The sequence below is a fragment of the Euleptes europaea genome, chromosome 1, assembly GCF_029931775.1.
Source record: "Euleptes europaea isolate rEulEur1 chromosome 1, rEulEur1.hap1, whole genome shotgun sequence".
NCBI classification, from domain to species: domain Eukaryota; kingdom Metazoa; phylum Chordata; class Lepidosauria; order Squamata; family Sphaerodactylidae; genus Euleptes; species Euleptes europaea.
Genome location: NC_079312.1, coordinates 74,090,286 through 74,112,533, shown reverse-complemented (window position 1 = coordinate 74,112,533; position 22,248 = coordinate 74,090,286). Strand labels below are relative to the sequence as shown.

At 38.8% G+C, this 22,248-nt stretch overlaps 2 non-coding genes across 2 annotated transcripts; one reads left to right on the top strand and one right to left on the bottom strand.

Moving 5' to 3' along the window:
* Nucleotides 1-619: 619 nt before the first annotated feature.
* Nucleotides 620-691, bottom strand: TRNAT-AGU (transfer RNA threonine (anticodon AGU)). The gene has a single exon. It is a non-coding gene; the product is annotated as a tRNA-Thr (tRNA).
* Nucleotides 692-12,322: 11,631 nt separating this feature from the next.
* On the top strand, nt 12,323-12,463 carry LOC130493627 (U4 spliceosomal RNA). The gene has a single exon (XR_008933995.1). It is a non-coding gene; the product is annotated as a U4 spliceosomal RNA (small nuclear RNA).
* Nucleotides 12,464-22,248: the final 9,785 nt, after the last annotated feature.

Here is a 22,248-nt window from a genome sequence, read left to right as displayed (position 1 = left end):
ATGCAGATCTTCCTTACATGTAAGGAATGTCACATGATTTTTTAAAAATTCATTTGGCCCTGGGACAGTCCTATTGATACAGAAAAAAGTTTTGTGGCTGGTTGAATATTCTTTGTAGATGAGCATTGGCTGCCTGAACATTGTGTTAGATCATGATGGGTAGCCATGTTAGTCTGTCTGTAGAAAAGAGCAAGTAGAAAAGAGCAATTAGAAAAGAGTCTAGTAGCACCTTAAAAACTAACAAAATTTCTGGCAGGGTATGAGCTTTCATGAATCACAGCTCATATCTTCAGATACATTGTGTGGTATGTGTTAAATGCCATCAAGTCACTTCCAACTCATGATGACCCTATGAATTAATGATCTTCAAAACTACCTGTCATTAACTGACTGGCATAGGTCTTGCAAACTGAGGGCTGTGGCTTCCTTGATCAAATTAATCCATTTCATGTTTTCCTGCTGCCTTCAACTTTTCACATGAACACATGAAGCTGCCTTATACTGAATCGGAACCTTGGTCCATCAAAGTTAGTATTGTCCACTCAGACTGGCAGCAGCTCTCCAGGGACTCAGGGACACAGGGGTCTTTCACGTCACCTACCTACCTAGTCCCCTTAACTGGAGATGGTAGGGATTGAACCTGGGACCTTCTGCATACTAAGCAGATGCTCTACCACTGAGCCACAGCCCCTCCCAGCATTTTCCTTGCATTATGGTCTTTTCCTGTGAGTGTCTTCTCATAATGGGGCCAAAGTATGATAGCCTCAGTTTAGTCATTTTAGCTTCTAGGGGTAGTTCAGGCTTGATTTGATCTAGAACCCACTTATTTGTCTTTTTGGCAGTATTCATAAAACTCTCCTCCAACATCACATTTCAAATGAATAAACTTACATAATAATAATGGAGAATACTATAATATGAATTATCTTGATCTTGATTGCCAGCAACACATCCTTACATTTAAGGATCTTTTCTAGTTTCTTCATGGCTGCCCTTCCCAGTCTCAGTCTCCTTCTGATTCCTTGGACTTGTGCAAAAATGGCACAAATGGCAAAAATGTGCTTTTTCTTACATAGAAATTTCCTCCATGTAGAAAAGTAGCGTGTGAAGTGGCCTAAATGTACTACAGAAAAAGGCTTTCTGCTACTTTACATGGCCCGCCTTTATCCTTGCTAGGATCGTACTGCATATGGTAAATGAATCATCTGCATTTTCCATTGCAAAAAGCCATAGAACAGCTCTGCAAGGTAGGTTAATGTAGGATTTATGCTTTCTGCTATGGTTTTCTGTATTGTCCAAAATGTAATTTATCAGTGCATTTCCTGCTATTGTGAGATACTTGTACTCCCAGTGCAGGGATAATGTGTGTATCTCACTACAAGGAGGGTGAGGAAGAGAGGTGTGAATTTCACTTTGAATAGAACCATCAGGGGAGAACAGGAAAGAGATCAAATGTACTTCCTATCTTCTTTATACATGGTGATATCCAAAGCTACTCTAAGAAATGTATCTCCTATGTTATCTAAATGCTTTATGAATTCAAAGCATGCACATTTGCTCTCAACCTCACACTATTATGTAAGGTGTTTTGGGGGGTATGTTTTAAATGTATTGAAACATTTTTCCAGACATCTTTTGATAACCAAGAAAATACTGTATTGGGAATACAATTTCAAATATTTCCATTACTAAATAAACATTTCGCAGATTTGGCCATGATACAGAGCTCTCAAGTACACAGGACTTCTTATTCCATTCTGTGAGAGAGGAATTGTTCTATGAAAGCCCAGGCACTTCCCACGGAGTGCGAGGAGCATTTCTCTTCTCATGGAAGAGATTGGAGAAGTTTCTGCAGTCATAAGACTCGGCAATCACTATTGGAAGGAACCTCTAGAACACAGCGTCTTCATTCCATAGCTCTAGAGCATCACTGGAAAGGGACACTATTCCCTCCTATAGATAGGGATGGAACATTAGATTATACACTAGATTATAACTGGTGTATGGGCTCATATGGGGGAGGCAGATCTTCAAATAACTATAGGTTAAAGCCAGCACCTCAAACTGAGCCCAGAAACAGAAAGGCAGTCAAAGGAACTGCTCATGGTCATGTTGGCAGAGTCTAGATAGGGAATCAATGTGAGAACTCTCTGCTAGTAAAAGAAGGTATTTCTAGCAACAAATTCAATCTGTTTCTCTGTCAACAGAGTTGGGTCAAACAGTATCCCCAAAGTTTTTACCTGGTCCAACAGTGACAAAGTTACCACATCCGATGTTAGTAAAACAACTCCTCTCAGGCTATCAGCTTTCTCAACCAGCACTGCCCCCAGCTGGTCTGGATTCAGTTTGAGTTAGCACAAAAACTAACGCTGGGGCTAAATATTGAATCTTATCTGTTTCCTTTCTCATTTATTATTTAATATGCTTTCAATAATCTCTTCCAATGTGCTAGTATTGTGTGTCACAGAAGAGATTTTCAAGACAAGATAATAAATCAAGATTTCCCATAGGTGGACTTCTAGTTATGTATGAAGAAGCGAGGGGGAGAATTCAGAGGCAATGTTTGCAGTGTTTGAACTGTCTGGATACAATGCTTGAGTTCTTTACCTGCTCTCTTCTCATCCTCTCTAATATGCTGTGAATTTTTAGCATCCATGCTATTCATCTCATAGATGTATTGTTGTATTCCCTAATATTTATTTCCCTGGCAGAGAGTGACCATAAAATGATTTAACAGTTCCTGTTAATTTATTGGTGTCTTTTAATCAACACACAGGAAACATGATTGGTCTCCACTTTAGGAGAGGACAACTGAACAGTATGAGGAGTGCCAGTGCTCTGACAAAGAATGCTTCCTTTTGCCAACTTGTCTCACTTAGACATTGTCTCAGACATTGTGGCATGCATGTTCAGCAGGCAAACTGACTACTTCCAATGGCCATGACAGCTTGTGAACCGAGTCTTGGATGGGTTCATCATGCCTTCACTGTTTGCTGCCAGACTCAAGCAAAGAATGAAGGCGAGTTCCTCCATTTTTTCTATGATGCAGTGTAACAGTGGTGGAAATTTTTGACTCCCATAGAGTTGTATAAAAACATGTAAGTGTGAGCTGCTGCAGATCCAGACAGACTGTCTGGCTTACAGTGGTAGTAGTTCTGTAAACAAATTCCAGTGAAGGCACATACATCCTGCATCTGTTTGTCAGAACAAGCCAACATGCATTCATTTTAAAATAACATAAAACCATAGACAAGCTCTTGGATAAATATGGGCTTGAAATTACAAATTTAGCTGTACATGCATTGAATATAATGCAAGAGTTCCTCAATGCACATACAAAGAAAAATCGTGTACACTGCACACACGTTCAGTGTAATGTCCATATGGGGCTACAGATAACCACCAAATGGTAAGGCTTAAAAAGTAATTACACCGTGTTTATTTCTATATAACTGTTTTGTTGATACTTCATTAAAACAAATGATGGTGGATTGTGAGGAAGTGATGGTGACAGGTTGGAGCTTTCATGTAACTAAGCAAAAAGGGTCAAGCTGCCTGCAAGCACTTTGAGCTACCTGCTGAAGAATCAGCCCTGCTTGCAGCAGAAGAGCAGAATATGAACTGAATTGGTGGAGCTCCTCTTTGGAGACCCGGTGGAGAGGATTTCATTCTTTAGTGACCAAAGAAGAGCAGACAATCTGTTGCAGAGAGAATAGCAAAAAAAAAAAAAATTGACCAAATTATTTGGTTGATTAATATTTTTTATCCCACTCTTCCTTCAAGGATCTCAAGGTGGTGTGCACTGTTCTCCCCTCCTACATTTTATCCTCACAGTCCTGTGAGTTGGATTATGCTGAGAGAGTGACTGGCCCCCAAATCACCTGTTGAGCTTTATGGTAGAGTGAGAATTTGAACCTGGGTCTCCCAGATCCCTCTTCCCCCTCTTTTTTTTTTGCCATCAAATCACAGCTAACTTATGGTGACCCTGTAGGGTTTTCAAGGCAAAAGACATTCAGGTGGTTTGCCATTGCCTGCCTCTGCGTCATGCCCCTGGTATTCCTTGGAAATCTCCCATCCAAATACTTGCCAGGGTTGAAGCTGAGAGTGTGTGATTGGCCCAAAGTCACCCAGCAAGCTTCCATGGTGCGAGTGGGGATTCAAACCCGGGTTTCCCAGATCCTAATCTGGCACCTTAACCACTACACCATGTTGGCTCTCCTCCCAGATCCCAGTCTGACACTAACCATTACACCATGCTGTGTTAGATTCAAGTCCAGTAGCACCTTAGAGACCAACAAGATTTTCAGGGTATAAACTTTCAAGAATCAATGCTCCCTTCATCAGGCACCAATAGGAATGGAGATCTCTGAGTCTTTCTATCACAGTCAGAAGGTAGGAGAGGTATAGTGAAGAATGCTTCTAAAGGATGCAGAGATACAATGCATGTTGTAATCAGCTTGATTAGAGCAGAGGGGAAATGCTTGGGGGCTGAAAATTAGCATCTGTAGTGAGGTAAGAATCCTATATCCCTATTCAGCCCTGGGGGGTCCATTGTTCTGAACTTTTGAATTAATCAGCAATCTTGTGTTGTAATTCTCCCTTGAAGTTTGTTTTGTTTTGTTTTTGTTTGAGGAGTTGGACTGCCACTCTTAGGTCAGCAGTGGAATGACCTGCAAGGTTAAAATGTTCTCCCACTAGTTTTTGAGTGTTGTGGTTTTTAATGTCAGATTTATGTCAATTTATTCTTTTGCATAGGGACTGATTTGTTTGTCTGATGTGGAGGGTGGAAGCACATTGCTGACATTTGATAACATACATAATGTTGGAAAATGAACAAGTGAATGAACCTGAGATAATATGGCTAGTGTTGTTAGGTCTGGTTATTGTGCTGTCAGCATGGGTGTGGGGGGACAGAGTTGGCATCTTGGTTTGTTCCAGGCCCTGGTCCCAGAGTCCTTGTCCATGTTTGGAAGGGTATTGATAAGGGTGGGAAGTTGTTTAAGATAAGGACTGTGGGACTGTGGGCAAAAATGTTTTTCCTCCCAATGCCTGTGAGTGAGGAGTATCATTGTGAAGCATAGGTTATAGTTTGTTAATGATGTGTTGAATCAGTTTGAGCTGAGAGCTGTATGTGACCACCAGTGGTCTTCTGCTGTTGTTTCATTTGGGCCTCTGTTTTAGCAGGTTATGCCTTGGTTTCATTCTGGCTTTGTTGATCTGTTCCATTCCTACACCAAGTGGGTACTGTGATTCCAAGAATTCTGTTGTGACAATCTCTGATGCAGCTGTAGAGTAGAACTTGGCTGTAGACAAGGGATCATTTGGGGTGTTTAGGATAGTGCCTGGATGTTTGGTGATCAGTAGGTTTCTGGTATAAGGTGGTTTTTGTGCTTCCGTTATGCATTTGTACAGTGGTGTCTTGAAAGTGTATTTCTTGCATGGATTGGTAATGGTCAAGTTGATGATGGGGTGGAAGTTGCTGAAGGCCTGGTGATCTTTCTCCAGTGCTTCATTCCCATGTGTCCAAATGATAAAATGTCATCAATAAATCTCAGGTACAAGATGGTTATTAATGGATGGGAGCTGAGGAAGTGCTGCTCCAGAATAGCCATGAAAATGTTGACATATTGTGGTGCCATGTAGATGCCCATGGCTGTGCCATTGTTGTGTTATTCTTTAATGAATAAATGACCTTCATCATAGGCTTAATGAACAAGGTAAGAGAGGTAGTAATCTTGCAGTGTAGATTTCTATGTCTTTGGATCTCAGATCAATTCATATTATGGAGACTGAGGTGGGCAGTAAGTCTCCTATGAGTTCCCTGCTGTCCAATTCATAATGAATGTAATACAGAAAATCATATAGTTAAACATTACCTCTTTATTTGTTCTATGTTATGAGCAAAGTGTTTCCTCAGGATTTGTTTCAGGAAATTAGCTGGTGATGTTCTGCAAAAGAAGTCTAATGTGACTTTGATCTATTCTGCATTGGCCTTTCAAAACTAAAGACATGTTGGAGTAATTTGATTTTTGGATTGATCTCTTTTGATTTAAACTAAAGTGAAATGCTATAACAGCATTGTCCCTTGGAAAAGCAGAAGTCCCCCAGCTAAATGCAGGATGCGAATTCTCTAAAGAGCTGTCACTGTGACAATTGTAAGAGCTGTCACCAAACTCAGTTGGCAAACAGAGCAGTTTTCAATAGGGCATGACAATGATGGAAACAGGAGTTCTTCATAAATCAAAGTAGTGCACCGGCTCAGTACCAGTAACATCCATAGAGAGACACATAAATTAGGGTCATAACTTTTTCAAAATGGGCTGCTTATACAACACACCTCTGGAACCAAATACAATGCAAACAATTCTCTTACTATCTGAGGCAGTATTTAAATGTGTGCTTGAAGTGAAATCACAGTGAAGAGCATTTTCATAAATGTGTGTCCCAACAAAAAAGACTCTTTTTCAAAAAGGAAGTCCCAAGAACTGAGCAGATATCACTGCAGGACAAGGCAACTGAGCCGATGAGTCATCAAAGCAACTGAGCCAATAGTCTCAGACTAGCTGAAGTATAATTTTCTCACCTCCCTATGCTAATTAAAAAATTAAGATAATTAAGAATTATCTTATTTGGCCCCCAGTAACATTGGCATGTACTCAAATCTGCCAGTGTGGTACTTATGTGATCTCTGATTAGCCTGGATCACTCAACTAAGGAGGGCAGTTGCAGGAGCGGGAAATGGATGGCAGGGATTCTATGAACTGCAAAAACTACACACAAAAAATGTATAGTAAAGGATTTCAGGGGAAAATATGTCTTTTGACTTCACGAATGGGGCAAACAGGCCATTTAAACCAGGAATGGTCCCAGTGGATTGCTGTTCTAGCTGAGCCCAATTCCTAGGGGTTGCTCGTCTCTGATTCAGCTGGCAGTGGCAAAAGAGGTTGAGGAGGTATCAGCTCCACCACAACCACCACTTGACAAAGACCTGGCTGGTGCTGCTGCAGAAAGTGCTGTACAATGTCTTTTCCCCTAGTACCACTGGGTGGATACAGGTCAAGCAAGCTTCTCCTGTGGTGGAGGCTGTGGGTGCTTTACCTATTGTCTCCACCATGAGAGGGCAGTCAGCTTGATGTCAGGTGATGGTGGTTGGCAAGAAGCAATGAATGAGCTTCCACTGCTGTCATCACCGATATAGGCTGGGTGCTCAACCCAATCTGAATAGACCTTTTCACTCTAGCATCCATGCTTGAAGATTTCATGCAATTCTATTTATTTTAGCAGTGTTATTTTCTTATTTAAGACATCTGTATGCTGTGTTGGAAGATGTACTCAAAGTGTTAAGCTTCACCTACAAAATCTGTAGGTCTCCCCACCCTCACCCCAAATTAGGGTTGCCAACCTCCAGTGTGGTGTAGTGGTTAAGAGTGGTGGTTTGGAGCGGTATGGAAAACCGGGTTTGACTCCCCACCCCTCCACATGAGCAGCGGAGGCTAATCTGGTGAACCGTGTTGGTTTCCCCACTCCTACACATGAAGCCAGCTGGGTGACCTTGGGCTAGTCACAGCTCTCTTAGAGCTCTCTCAGCCCCACCTACCTCACAGGGTGTCTGTTGTGGGGAGGGGAAGGTGATTGTAAGCTGGTTTGATTCTTCCTTAAGTGGTAGAGAAAGTTGGCATATAAAAACCAACTCTTCTTCTTCTTCTCTAGAGGCACTCTTCATTTTTCTAATTTTTCAATGTGCTTTGTACTAATAGTATAGGAATAACTGATAAGAGAAGATGTTTATTTAAATTTTAACTATTTTAAACCAGCTTTTCTTCCACAATGGGGACTCAAACCAGCTTACAAAGTAAATTGTGTGCGTAAAGTGCCGTCAAGTCGCAGCCGACTTATGGCGACCCCTTTTGGGGGTTTTCATGGCAAGAGACTAACAGAGGTGGTTTGCCAGAGCCTTCCTCTGCACAGCAACCCTGGTATTCCTTGGTGGTCTCCCATCCAAATGCTAACCAGGGCCGACCCTGCTTAGCTTCTGAGATCTGACGAGATCAGGCTAGCCTGAGCCATCCAGGTCAGGGCACAAAGTAAATTACACAGTACAAATTAAACATAATTATACTATCCAGTAGGCCCCAGTACAAACTTAATACATGTGAAGAGACACAAGGATGTCCTGAGATGGTACTGGTTCTACTGACACAGCTCACAAAGAGCCACAGGCTGCAAAAAGGAGAAGGGAAGATGCTCAACCCAGGTCTTATTCAACTGGCTTGAATGATGAGATGATTCAGATGGAGCCTCTCCTTTGCATGCAGAAAGTCCTAGGTTCCGTCCCTGGCACCTCCACCTAAAAGCATCATGATGATGATGTGAAAGACCTCTGTCTGAGACACTGGAGGGCTGCTGCCAGTCAGTGTAGGGAATACTGATCTTGATAGACCAGTGGTCTGACTCAGTCTAAGGAAGCTTCATGCGTGTTCATGAATGTGGGGAAAATGTTTGTCTATTCCGTGCACAAGCAGAGGATTGCATTTGCCACAGAAGCTTACTAATATTAATTTGCGCACCCTTCTAAAAGTAGTACACTTCTTAATAAGGTGGCTTTTGCAATTCTTTTACAGAGCATGAGGACCATGATTAGGAGACAGGATTGCTCAGCTCACAGGAATCCTGCCGTTGTCTCTGATTGCATGGTATTAACTGTGTAAATTATACCCTTTGGGAGGCTGTGTGTAAAAATAAAATAAAATAAATGTCAAAAGAAAAAGAAAATATCAGTGCTGGAGATAGTGGAAACAATGGCTTGGTTGAATTGGAACCATTAAAAACAACTAAACAAACCTTTGTGGGAAGACAGAAGGGGGTTGAGAAAGACAAATGCCATTTCATCCTTTATGCCAATAGTGCCCAGATAATGGAAGATGTGAGGAGGTGGATGGTATGAATGAATAACTGGTCACTGACCATGGTGCTGATTCATTAATAGACTTATCTCGGTTTGGCTGCGGTTGTGAATTGCTGTTTTGGAGCAGAGATATTTTGATATAGATATTTTGGTATAGATATTGGTATAGATATTACCACAGAAATATGGGTACATTGTTTTGGTATAGATATTACCACAGAAAACATGCCACAAATTGTGTGAATCTGCTCTGCTGTGCTACATTTTTAGCTGCAATCCCATCAGAGTCACAAATTGTTACAATGCATCCGTTGTGGTGTGGGGATGGAATAATGTCAGTTCTATGGTTGCCAAAGGGAATTTAATGTGATGCATAGTTTACCTCCAGCTCTGCTTCACTCACCCTGCAAGAATTTCTGTGTCACCCTGCCATACTGCAGTGGTGTCAACCCAGACATTTTTTCCCCTAGTAAGACAAATTGAGTGTGGCTCATGATGGTACAGCAATGCTACAAGCTGTGGCATTTTGTCAGCACAGCAGTCCTGCTGCTTAGTACTACATATGTGTTTGCCAATACAACAGCTCAAAGGATTTGTCTATAAAGCGCTATCCATATTTACAGCAAGTAAGAAGCAGCAGCAGCTCAAATGTGCAACGCTGAGCTCTGATTTAACAGGATGATGAAATATTTGTGGTTTCAGCTTGACTTCAACAATTGAGGTCTCCAGACTAATTAAACCCCTAAGTGAAGCAGGGATGGACAACAGATCCCATAACCTGGTCCAGGTCTAAGCTTGTAAACCACAACTGAAATAGTTGCTATTTCCAAACCCATGAGTCACACAGACCTTGGAAATTCTTTGTAAATGAAGAGGCATTAGAGAGGAGATGAGGAGGACTGTTCATTCTGCAGTTTGGTAACAGCTTGCTTCAGATGATCAGGTTACAGAATGAGGGCTTCTTCCAATATAACCACAGAAGTCTGGGTAGAATGGAACAGCTGCTGCAGATTTCAGCTCAGCGGCAGGGCCTTAACAGCAGTGTTGTAGAGGATAATGTTGTTTCCATTATTCTAAATTCACAGTGGTATTTCTGCTAGTTCTGTCAGCTCTGGTTTTGGGGCCAATGCCACTTTTTGGATTTTTTCACTTTTCATGTGTTTGAATGACCTGATGGAAAGATCATGGCGTATAGTGCATCTACTGAACCATAAAAGTGTACTAAAGTACATAGGTGGTGCCAAATGAGGCAGATATCAGATTCCCATCTTGGTTCCGGAGAGATTTTAGCCCTGCTTGAAAAGTGTCAAGCAGATTGATATTTTATAGATTTAAAGGTCAGAAAGTACCACTGTAATCATTCAGAACTTCTGAGGCATCAATCATAAACTTTGTTTATCTACTCAGTCAGTACCAATATCAATAAATGGTGGCAGAGCATATCTTAAGAGCGTATCCTGCTAGGGGCCCTGGTACATGCACTGCTTTTCCTTGACTTCATCCCATGCCAGTGCAGTCATCTATTAAGGACCAGAAGTTAGTGTTGTGTGTGTGTGTTTGGCGGGGTGTGTGTGTCAATTACAGTGACTACCTTTATTTCCAGCTGGGTGACAATTAGGTGAGAAAAGCCTATTCAGCTAAGCCTTTTTGTGTTTTTCTGACCCTCAGTGAACTAATGCATGAAGGGGCTGTAGACTTCCTGTGGATGTCCTTGCGTTTGCTAAGAATAAGAATTGAGATGGTATTCACATATTCTCCAGGCCCTCTCCCAGACAAGTGTTTTTCCATTCCTGAGACTGGCTTTGGCTGCCCTCCCTTTGGGTTGCAGTGGTGCATACACTTTGAAGACTCTGAGCCACCAGCTTCTTAAACTAACATATATCCTTTAAGAATTTTACCTCAAGCCCTTTTTTATTTCATACATTAAAAAGAAAACAGTTTTCACTTTATGGCTGCTATTCCATCAGCGCAAGACTGAGCTATAAACACGACACAAAGCTGAAGTGGCAAGAAGGAGTTAACCAATTTCTAACTGACTGCGATACAATTTGCTTGAGTAATAATATGAAAAGAACAATAGTAGGAAACATAATTTTTAAACTGAAGACTACTAAATCAATAAGCGCTACATGACTAATCATTTTCTATTTGTTCAGTGCTGGACTGTAGAGCTGTGTTCAGAAATCCAAAGATCAGATCTAACGCTACTCTGCAGCCAAAATTACTGTAACTAGCCAGAGAGAAATGCAAAATAAACTTCAGGCTGGCAAAGGGCACTGGAATAGCACAAAAGTTGTAGGACCAGCATGCTTTCCAAGCAATTACAGAAGACATTTGATACCTCAAAGTGAAGGGATTCGTCAAATTCACCAAAGCCCATATCTCACAGATTCTCTGCATTGTATTCAATGAGCATTCCTTATCGTATTGCTTATTTAGAGGTATAGTCAAACCCCCCTCAAATGCTCAGGATGAGCAATATTATTACATAATTTGGAAAAGCATAATTACATGGCTGTCCAGAAGGCTCAGTAGTCACATTAGTCATCATAATTTAGATGCAGAGCCTTAATGTATCTTAAGGATGATAACATATCTTATTTTAAGAAGCATCTGATACACTTAAATATATGTAGTATGCACACATATAAGTCAGGATATGAAAACAGAAGGTCCCGTGATATTTTGCACCTCCCACTATCGCCCCCAGTAGAACTTGGTAGCTTCAACAGAGAATTGGATTAGGCTCAGGGTTCCCAGTATTGGGTATGGGAGCAGTTATTATCATAACAGCAGCTTACAGACCAATGCTATAGAGTTCTTAGAATGTCCAGGTAGGACCTTGTAAACCCTGGTTCAGATCTGCACTGGGCTAACTTGGTGACTTTGGGCCATCTAGTCTCTCTCAGCCTAATCTATCTCATAGGGTTGTCATGAGGATAAACTGAGGAAGGGGTAACTACACACACCGCTCTGAGCTCCTTGAAGGGGGGGAGATAAAAATATATTAGAGAGACTGCAATTCCCTGCAACCCCATCAATGCTACTGCACTAGCATTGGAAACAGACTGTCATGAATCCAGGTCCCTTTGCCACCAATTATATACCACCTTCCATTTATTAAGCTCAAGACTGGTTCGTGGAGTGGCTTGCTGGTCTCAGAAAAGCATTTCTCCCACACAGAGGCCTATGGTCTTGCTGTAAATTTTCCATCTGGGCCTACATTTCCCCACCTTCCAAGCCTGGGATTGGGCCTGGTGGAATTGGAGGCGGGAAATAGGCCAATTGCTGCAGAGGAGGGTTGGGAAAGTTAATATAAGGAGAAGAATTGTTTTTCTCCCAGGTACTGGGTGGCAGAAAGGCTGCTGTCAGTGGGAGATGATCCCTGACCCAAGAAGGGTGTTATTGCTGCCGGCCAGGTATGTGCGGTGGCAGTATCGTAGCCAGTGAGGTTAATCCGAGGTGCGATTATTGCTGATTGAAAACCTTTCCCAATACCCTGCCATGACGAATTGAAATATAGTTGGCACTGGCAATTTTTGACAGTCTTGATGGAGACTGAATTTCCTCTGTACAAAAAACTAGAATAAAATTTATCTTCTTCGGAGAGGGGCTGTGGCTCAGCGGTAGAGCATCAGCTTGGCATGCAGAAGGCCCCAGGTTCAATCCCCAGCATCTCCAGTTAAAGGGACTAGACAGGTAGGTGATGTGAAAGACCTCAGCCTGAGACCCTGGAGAGCTGCTGCCAGTCAGAGTAGACAATATTGACTTTGATTAACCAAGGGTCAGATTCAGTATAAGGCAGCTTTGTGTGTTCACGTGAAGTAAAGCTAGGGACCAGTGAGGTAGCTGCATTAGGGAAACTTCATTGTTTTCTTGCCAGCTTCTTTTGCAGGGTTACCAGCTCTGGGTTGGGAAGTTGCTGAAGCTTTGGGGTAGAGCCTGGGGAGTACATAGCTTAAGAAAGAGAGGGAGCTCAGCAGGGATAAGATGGTATAGAGCCCACCCTCCAAAGCTGCTATCTTCTCCCAACACTGGGCCATATAGGAGGTATTTCATCAAGGAAGAAATGAGGCCATCAGAGCATATTTACACCTAGTCCTAAGAAATGTAAGAGTGGCCCCATAACCCCAAGATTGCATTTCTATGTTTGAGATGTCATTGTAAGGGGATCAAGTCTTTGCTATACACTTGTGCATGCAGGACCATCTAATAATGCATTTCTCTACATTAGAAGCTGGGAAATATTGGTGTTTTCAGTGCGCAGGCAATGCAATATTACTGAACAAAAATATACAGCACACAAACAGACATCTTTGCTGGTAAAAAAGGGGCACAGACCTTCATCTATATCCCTAACAAACCAAAAGGAAGAGAGAACAGTGAACCAGTAAGCAAGAGAGTAAACCAAGCACCCTCCCCCTACAGCCTCCCCAGCAACCAGAACTGTACAGAAGAATTTCCTAGGGAATACCATCTTAAAGCCATTCTTATATGAAAGCTATAATAAAAATGAAATTGCCCTTCCTAAAGAAGCTGAATGTTTATGTAGAGAGCTGGAAGCTGAGGAACCGCACTTTAAATGTGATGATAAATAAGTTAATAATACTTCTCATCCACAGGTTTGAATCCTTTTCCAAAACAAAGAGGGGATGTTCCATCTCTAAGATATAGAGCATGGTGTGCCAGGGGAGCACAGCTGAGAATCATTGGGAATAGAAGCTACATTAGATAACTACAGTATTGTATATGTCATTCACAGGAGGCAAGACTCATCTTGTCCCTCCTCAGCTGTTCTTCCTCAACTTGCCTTGGCATGGGTGGGGAGGGGGTTGACTTTCCCTCCATGCCATTTTCATGACCTCTAACAGCCCTCTGGTAAGCTCTTCTCCCCACTGGAGAAATCATACAATCATCATATAGATAACCTGTATTTTAAAATCGTCTCCTCCCCACTGGAATCCAAATTTTTATTGGGCCCTCCCTTGGCTGTCATTCGCCAAACAAAATTACACTGGAGAGCTGCTCAAAGATTCTACAATGCTTCGTCTCATTTTGCCTTTAGTAATACTGATTTGAAATGAAACCCTAAAATTTCTTATTTGGAGGTAGGTTCAATTAAAGATCAATAGGGGTTTATTTCCATCTAAACATTGTTAGGGTTCATATGGTAAGGAAGTAATAATGCTGAATTAATTTTTGCCTCATTTTTTGAAAATTATTGTTCTTGTAGTTGTTATCAGTGAACATAAATAACATAAATATTATCAATGTCATAAATGAACATGGTACAATTCACATCGAGGAAACCGTATATTTGACATTGAAATTTAAAATTTAAGTACTCTGAATTTGTAATACAATGCAATATAAACATAGTTTCATTTAACAGGAAAAAAGAATACATTCATGGGATAATTTAGGAACTGGGCAGTTCTTTTTCACTTCATTTCTACTACTCATTTAAATACAAATGAGGAACTTGACTCTAATAAAGGTGTATCTAGAACACCCTTCAAGAACTGCTGGCTTCTTGGCAAATGCAAAATAGTGACTTGAAAGTACTATAGAAAAACAATTGAGTCACATCTGTCCTCTGCTGTAGAGGCTAAGTGGCAATGCCCAGAGCATTAAATTGGGTATGGTCTGGATATGAGAAATCTCAGCAATGCAGCTCATTCAGGGACAATCTTATACTTACTTGTTTGGGAATAAACCCCAAAGATCTCAGTGCAATGTCTGAGTAAACATTTAGTTATTATTTAGAAAATGTATGTGCCGCCTTTCCAGATACCTGCTTGAGGCTGTGAAGTGTAAGCCAGACGAAGGCTTGTGTTTTAAAGCACTTCACTGCAAAAAGCTACTGATATTAATAATAATGGTGCATCCAATATTTTTAAGAGCTTATTTTTAGGAGACTGTCTTTTTTAGATTAGTCTTTATAAGCTAATAACCTTCACTTGTATTTGTTTCTGCAGCTGATGTACTCAGGTGTTTGGCACATAAAAGCAGAAATAAAGGTTGGTGACATTAGCCTGTTCATGCGTCAGTCTTCAGAGTTTACTAATTTCTTGGCAACAGACTTGTTGATGCATTTTAATAACTACCAACACTCTTAGAGTGCCTTTATTGTAAGGAGCTTGATCACTTTAGAAATAAATATTAACTAAGGTTTGTGTCACTCTGTGGTGTACACAGTATACCAGACAAGCAGATAAGTAGTTTACCCAGGGTCAAATCTGGAATAAGCAGCAAAGCTTTTCATCAGCAACAGAAATCTCCAATATTATTGATTTCTCAGATTATAGAGTGTTCAAAAATATCCCACCATTCATTTTACAATACACTACACAGGCAGATTAAACTATATTGATGGGAATTAAGTTATAAAATCCTGGTTACTGGCTCAGTTGAAACGACAGTGCAAAACTGTCAGTCATAAACCTGCAACAATGGATTACGATGATGCACCACTAAGAGCATCTGCTTAAAAATCTGTTCAGCAGAGCATATGAATATATCCCTTCCTGGGGTCAAATGCTACTCATTAGTAGATACTCAGGAGTCTGTCATTAGTCCAAGAACTGTTTTAGTGGGAACTTCCCTTATTATCCACGCATGGGCCAGGGACAATGTTATCGTACTAGAATATGATTGGACCTGCACACTTTAATAAAAGAACCGTATCCGACCTTACTGACACCTATAGCCTGTTTAGAAACCCAAAGCAGCTTAATATTTAAGGTCAGTTTACACTTGTATGAAAATGTATGCAGCATTTCCACAATGGAAATTTTAAAAACAAAACGGGAGCTTTGATAGCCTGTTTTGAAATGTGAATGCAGTCTTAGGAAGGGGAAATTACAAATGAAACAACGAGGGGGAAGGGGGTGCTTAGCCCTTTCCTTACCAGCTTTTTGCTGCTTTAGATTGTCCCCTGCTGCTTCTCCCTTCCCACACCAGAGTTCTAAACTCAAGACTATGTGATGCAGCAGGCAAAATTCCTGTTAGGGAAAGAGGCCCTGTATAATGCATCATCTTGCGGAAGTAGTGAACGCCAGTCTAGCCACTTTTAGGGGTGTTAGGTGGCCCCCACTACTACAACATTGCCCATAGGTGTAGTGCTTTATTATTCCCATATGTGTGAGAATTGTGTGTGTGTGTGTAGAGGAGAGTATTATGGATAACTTGTGCCACCAAAAAGACAAATAAATGGGCTCTATATCAAATCAAGCTAGAAGCTAAATGACCAAACTGAGGCTATTGTACTTTGGTCACTTCCTGAGAAGATAAGTCTCCCTGGGAAAAGTCTGCTCTTCCTCAAGAGGAGCATTTTCAGGAGATTAAGGGCTGCAGCAGGCAGGAAGAGGCAGGTAAGTTCCATTACACTGATAGAAGAGCCTTGCATGAGTGGGAAAATTAGACTGGATCTAACCCACTGGGCCCACAAGGCAGGTTTAATCCATAGTCCCACTGTCATATATGTACGTGTGTGAGCGTGACTGTGTTTGTGTGTTTGTAATGTGCCATCAAGTTGCTTCCAGTTTATGGTGGCCCTATGAATTAACAACCTCCAAAACATATTACTGTTAACAGTCTTGCTCAGGTCTTGCAAACTGAGGGTCGTGGCTTTCTTTTTTGAGTCCATCCATCTCATGTTGAATCTTCCCCTTTTCCTGCTGCCTTCAACTTCTTCTAGCATTATTGTCTTTTCCAGTGAGTTTTGTTTTCTCATAATGTGAGTATGATAGCCTCAGTTTGGTCATTTTAGCTTCTAGTGACAGTTCAGGCTAGAACCCACTTATCTGGTCCATGGTATCCATATAACTCTCCTCCACCTCCACATTTCAAATGAATCAACACCAAACAGTAAATACTATGCAGTGTTTATTTGTATAGGACTGTCTATTTTTTTTCATTTAAATAATTGGTGGGGGAGCACAACTATGTGGAATGAGGGGGGTGGGTTAAGGTACACTGTGCACTTGCAGAGGGTAACCCAGCAAACAGGCTCAAGCTGCTTATGAGCAACCAAACTAGCTGCTGAAAAATTGTGAGGGGTGCTCAGGATATGAGCTAAAGTGGTAGGTGCATCAGGCTCTCTACTTGCAAAAATCCCTTTTTTTCCCCCGTACTAAATAAGGATTTTCCATTTCAGCACTGTGGACAGCTCAGCCTCCCTGCCTGAGAAATACAATCTCTCCCCAATGAAAGACTATTCTTAGCAGACATTTCCTAAAAGTGGGGAGGTAAGAGCAAGGTAAAGTCAACATATCTTCAGGATGCTGTGACACAATGAGGCTGGAAGTACATATTTTCAGATATTCAAGCCAGCACGAAAAACATCATCTCCATGTTGAACTCTCTCCCAATCTTTCATAAGGTTTAGTAACACTTACCATGCAATGTGACACAGCATCACTGTTATGCATTTCCCTGCCTGCACTTCATATAATTGGCTTCATATTATGTCATGTCACTTTTAGGATGGGAACGCATCTGACATGATAATATTACAACTTGTGGTAAGTGCTACTGCACATTACCCACTGTCTGTTGTCTAGTTTTTTATTCCCTTTCTCAGAACTGAACATTTGTCCTGATTTTATTTTGCTAAACCAATTTTCTGGGTTTTTTTAAGACCACTTATAACTTTTAGCCTGTTCTCTTAACTTGCTAGTAATACCTCTCAATTCATTTTACTTATGCATTAGTTAATTGGGCCACCCATTCCTTCATCTAAGACACGGTCAACAATTTAAAAGATCTCAAAAGCAAGCTGGTAATGGATTTTTGCTAGGCATTAGTTACTGAAATGACAGGTAAACCTCATGTTAAGTTTTTCCTTTTTTGGGGGGGGATCAATTCATCTCATCCATATAAATTATTTAAAGCTCTGAAATTAGTTTAAATTGATCAAAGGAGCCATTTTTATTTGTTAAAATTATTGGGTTGTATCCAGTGCAGTCTTTCTGGAGGAGTTATACTTCTGCTCATAGAGTGCAACTTTATCAGCTAGCTCCTCCCATGACAGCCAAAATGCCCCCCAAAATCATGTTCCTGTGGAGTGGGGACCCACTCCCATCAAGCTAAAGAAATGCATAACAAAGAGTGGCACAACAAATTAACAAAGATTATTATGTAAGACATAAGGGTATTTAAACAAAATTGACCATGTTCATTGGTTCAAAATATATTATCACTCGTATATTTTATCTTTTGTCACCTTTCAAAGCTGCTCAGCAAAGTATCACATTCATTGCATGTGTCTTTTCCATGTTGATCAACAATAAACTATCCTATTACCTGGTAGTCAGCACTTCAGTTATAAAAATATATGCTCAGCCAAAGCAGATATACATAATCATAACAAAAAAAATTAATACAGCTATAGCTGACCATTTTACTGACATACCAGGACTGATACTGTGGCAATACAAATACTGATACTAGTGAAAACTAGTAAAATTTTTAGAATGCCATTATATTCAGAATTATTTCGGTCTAAGCCCATTGATTTCAATGTTTGTTTGTTTTTTATAAATTTTTATTAATTTTTTAACAACATAAAAAAAACATAAAAATTACAACAACAAAAATAATAATTATAAAAAAACCCAGGCGTATCCATATATATTCAGTAATACAATTCAAACTATCACTATTAACTCTATTAAGATACCCCTTTTCCCACCACCCACCACCTTTTGTGACCCTTCACCTGACTTCCGAAGAAGTGCTATGACAGTTTCAAACTTATTTATTACTATAAAATATAAAAATATTTTAAAATTGCTAATTTCTATAACTCACTAAATAATTTAATAAAATCCGTTTTTGCCAGTTTATCCCAATATGAGGCGGCCTTTTTCCACATGTTTTTAAATTCTTCCATATCCTTTCCATGAAGGAATTCCGTTAATTTGGCCATCCTCATATATGTCCATAATTTCTCTCTCCAATCAATTATTAGAGGTTTATTCACTTGCTTCCAAATTTTTGCAATTACAATTCTTGCAGCAGCAAAACTATATTGACATATAATTCTATCATTATTATTCAAATTTCCTTGTGGGATTCCCATTAAAAAAAATGCCGGTTTTCTTTTCACTGTAGTATTAATCAAGTTGTTAGTTTCCCTAACAACTTTTTTCCAAAATTTTTTGATTTTTTTACAAGTCCACCATGCATGCATAAAGGTACCTCTTTCCTTTCCACATTTCCAACATAAATCCGTCTCCCCTTTCTTCATTTTAGCTATCATCACCGGTGTTATATACCATCTATAAAACATTTTATATAAGTTTTCCCTAATTTCATTCGTAATTGTGAATTTAAACTCTCTTTTCCATAAATTTTCCCAGATGTCTAAATCTATATTATATCCTAATTCTCTCATCCATTTCACCATTACTGGTTTAATTCTTTCCTGTTCTAAATTAATTTCACTTAATATTTTGTATATTCTACCAATCAAGCCTTTATTTCCTTTCATTAATATTTTTTCTAAGTTAGATTTAGATTTATTAAAACCCAATTGATTATCTTTATTAAATATCTCTTTTAATTTATAATACATAAACCAATCTTTAATATTAAGTTCTTCCTTACTTTTTAACTTCCATCCTCCTTCATTAAATTTTATAATTTCACTATATCTTTCTATGTCTAAGTTTAGATGGGTTCCTCTTTTCATAAATGCTTCAATTGGGTTAATCCATCCTGGAGTCCTAAATTCCAAAGTCCTTTTATATTTTTTCCAGACTTGGAATAATCCTTTTCTAATAATATGAATATTAAAATCTTTGTTTACCTTTTCCTTTTCATACCATATATATGCATGCCATCCAAAACGTAGATTAAAGCCTTCTAATTCTAAAAGTTTAATATTTTCTAATAATATCCAAGTCTTTAACCAAGTAAAACAGGCTGCTTCATAATACATTCTTAAATCCGGTAACCCTAACCCTCCTGTTTCTTTTGATTCAATTAAATTATTGTATGCAATCCTATGCTTTTCCTTTCCCCATAAAAAATTTAAAATATCTCTTCTCCAAATTTTAAATATTTTAACCCCTTTTATAATTGGTAAATTTTGAAACAGAAAAAGCATTTTAGGCAAAACCATCATTTTTACCACGGCAATTCTTCCCCATAATGTTAATGGTATTTTGCTCCAATTTTCTAAGTCTTTATTAATTTCTTGCCATAATTTAACATAATTATTTTTAAATAAATTACGATTGTTAGGGGTTAACCATATACCCAAATACTTTATTTTCGATTCAATTGAAAATCCTGAATGTTGTGATAGTTCTTGCTGCTGCAATAACGTCAGTTTCTTCACCAATATTTTCGTTTTATTTTTATTTATTTTAAAACCTGCAAGTTTTCCATAAACCTCCAAAGTTTTATTCCATTCTTCAATTTGATCATTAGGATTAGATAAAAAACAAACTAAATCATCAGCATATGCTTTAACCTTAAAATGATTTTTCCCAACTTTACAACCAGTTAATTCTATATTATTTCTAATCTTACACAATAATACTTCTAATATTAATATAAACAATAATGGGGACAACGGACATCCTTGTCTTGTACCCTTTTGGATTTCAAATTGTGACATCATACTCCCATTAATTAACAATCTAGCTGTTTGATGAGTATAAATTTTATCAATAGCTGTTTGAAAGTTTTTTCCAAAACCCATATATTCTATTACTTTTTTCATAAATTTCCAATTAACATTATCAAATGCTTTTTCTGCGTCTAAAAAAATCATTGCAATAGGTTCAGTAGTAGATTCTGCATATTCCAAAATATCTAACACTGTTCTAACATTTTGATTAATTTGTCTTCCTGGAAGAAAGCCAGCCTGATCTTCATGTATAACCTGATTCAATACAATTTTAAGTCTGTTTGCCAAAATAGCTACAAATAATTTATAATCATTGTTTAATAAGGAAATTGGTCTGTAATTTTTAACATCCAGTAAATCTAAGTTTGGTTTTGGAATTAACACTATATTTGCTTGTTTCCAGGTTTGTGGCATGGACCCCGTCTGCAAACATTGATTCATTACTTTTAACAAATATGGAACTAATTGTTCTATAAAAGTTTTATAATAAATTGCTGTAAAACCATCTTCTCCTGGTGATTTATTTAGTTTACTTTTTCCAATAGCTGTTTTTAATTCCTCTATAGTTATAGCAGAATCCAATAAATCTTTATGTTCTTGCGATATCCAATCCCAGTTAAATTTATTTAAATAACTATCCATTTCCCTCTCTAGCTCTACTTTTTGTTTGTATAAATTCGCATAATAATCTCTAAATATGTCCATAATTTTTTGTTTATCAGTTATTATTTTCCCATCCCTCTTGATTTTTAATATTGGTAATTTCTTCTCCTTAGATTTAATTTGCCATGCTAATAATTTACCCGATTTATTAGCATGTTCAAAAAATTTCTGTCTGTTATACATAATTTTTTTTTCTATTTCTGAAATTAATAAAAATTCATATTGACATTGTAACTTTTTTAGATTTTCCAACTGTTCTTTTTTTAATAATTTATCTTGCAATTTTCTAAGCTGCCTTTCTCCTTGTTTAATTTCATCTAAAATCTTTTTCTTTCGCCTCTCCTTTTCTTTGAACCATCTTGAATTTTGCTGTATCAAAAGTCCTCTAATTACTGACTTGCTAGCATCCCATACTATTTCATCTGATACCCCTTTCTCTACATTTTCTAAAAAAAAATTCTGTATATCTACTTTTAACTTATCCACTATTTTTTGTTTTTCAGTAAATATTCATTTATGCCCCATGGTTTATATCTTCTATCTTCAAGATGAATTCTAATCGAAAGCGCGTTATGATCTGACAATACTTTAGGCAATATTTCCGGGGTTTCCGATCGTCCTGTAATATTTTTAGAGATCCAGAACATATCTATTCTTGAATGAGAAGAATGTCTAGATGAATAAAAAGTATATCCTTTTTTTTTTACCATTTAACAATCTCCATATATCAAACATTTCCCACTGTTCTATAAGATTATTAAAAATATCTGGTAGCTTACCCTCACATTTACCCTTTTTCTTCTTTGAGGATCTGTCCAACCTAGGTTCCATAACCCCATTAAAGTCTCCCATCCATATCATCTTATCATTTGCATATTCCGCTAGTATCGATGCTATATTCTCATAAAATATTTTTTGATTGATATTTGGAGCATAGATACCAACTAACAAAATTTTTTGAAACCAGAGACAATTTCCACCAAGAGAATCCTCCCTTCCTTATCCGAATATACCTTCTTGGGTTCAAATATTGAGGGAA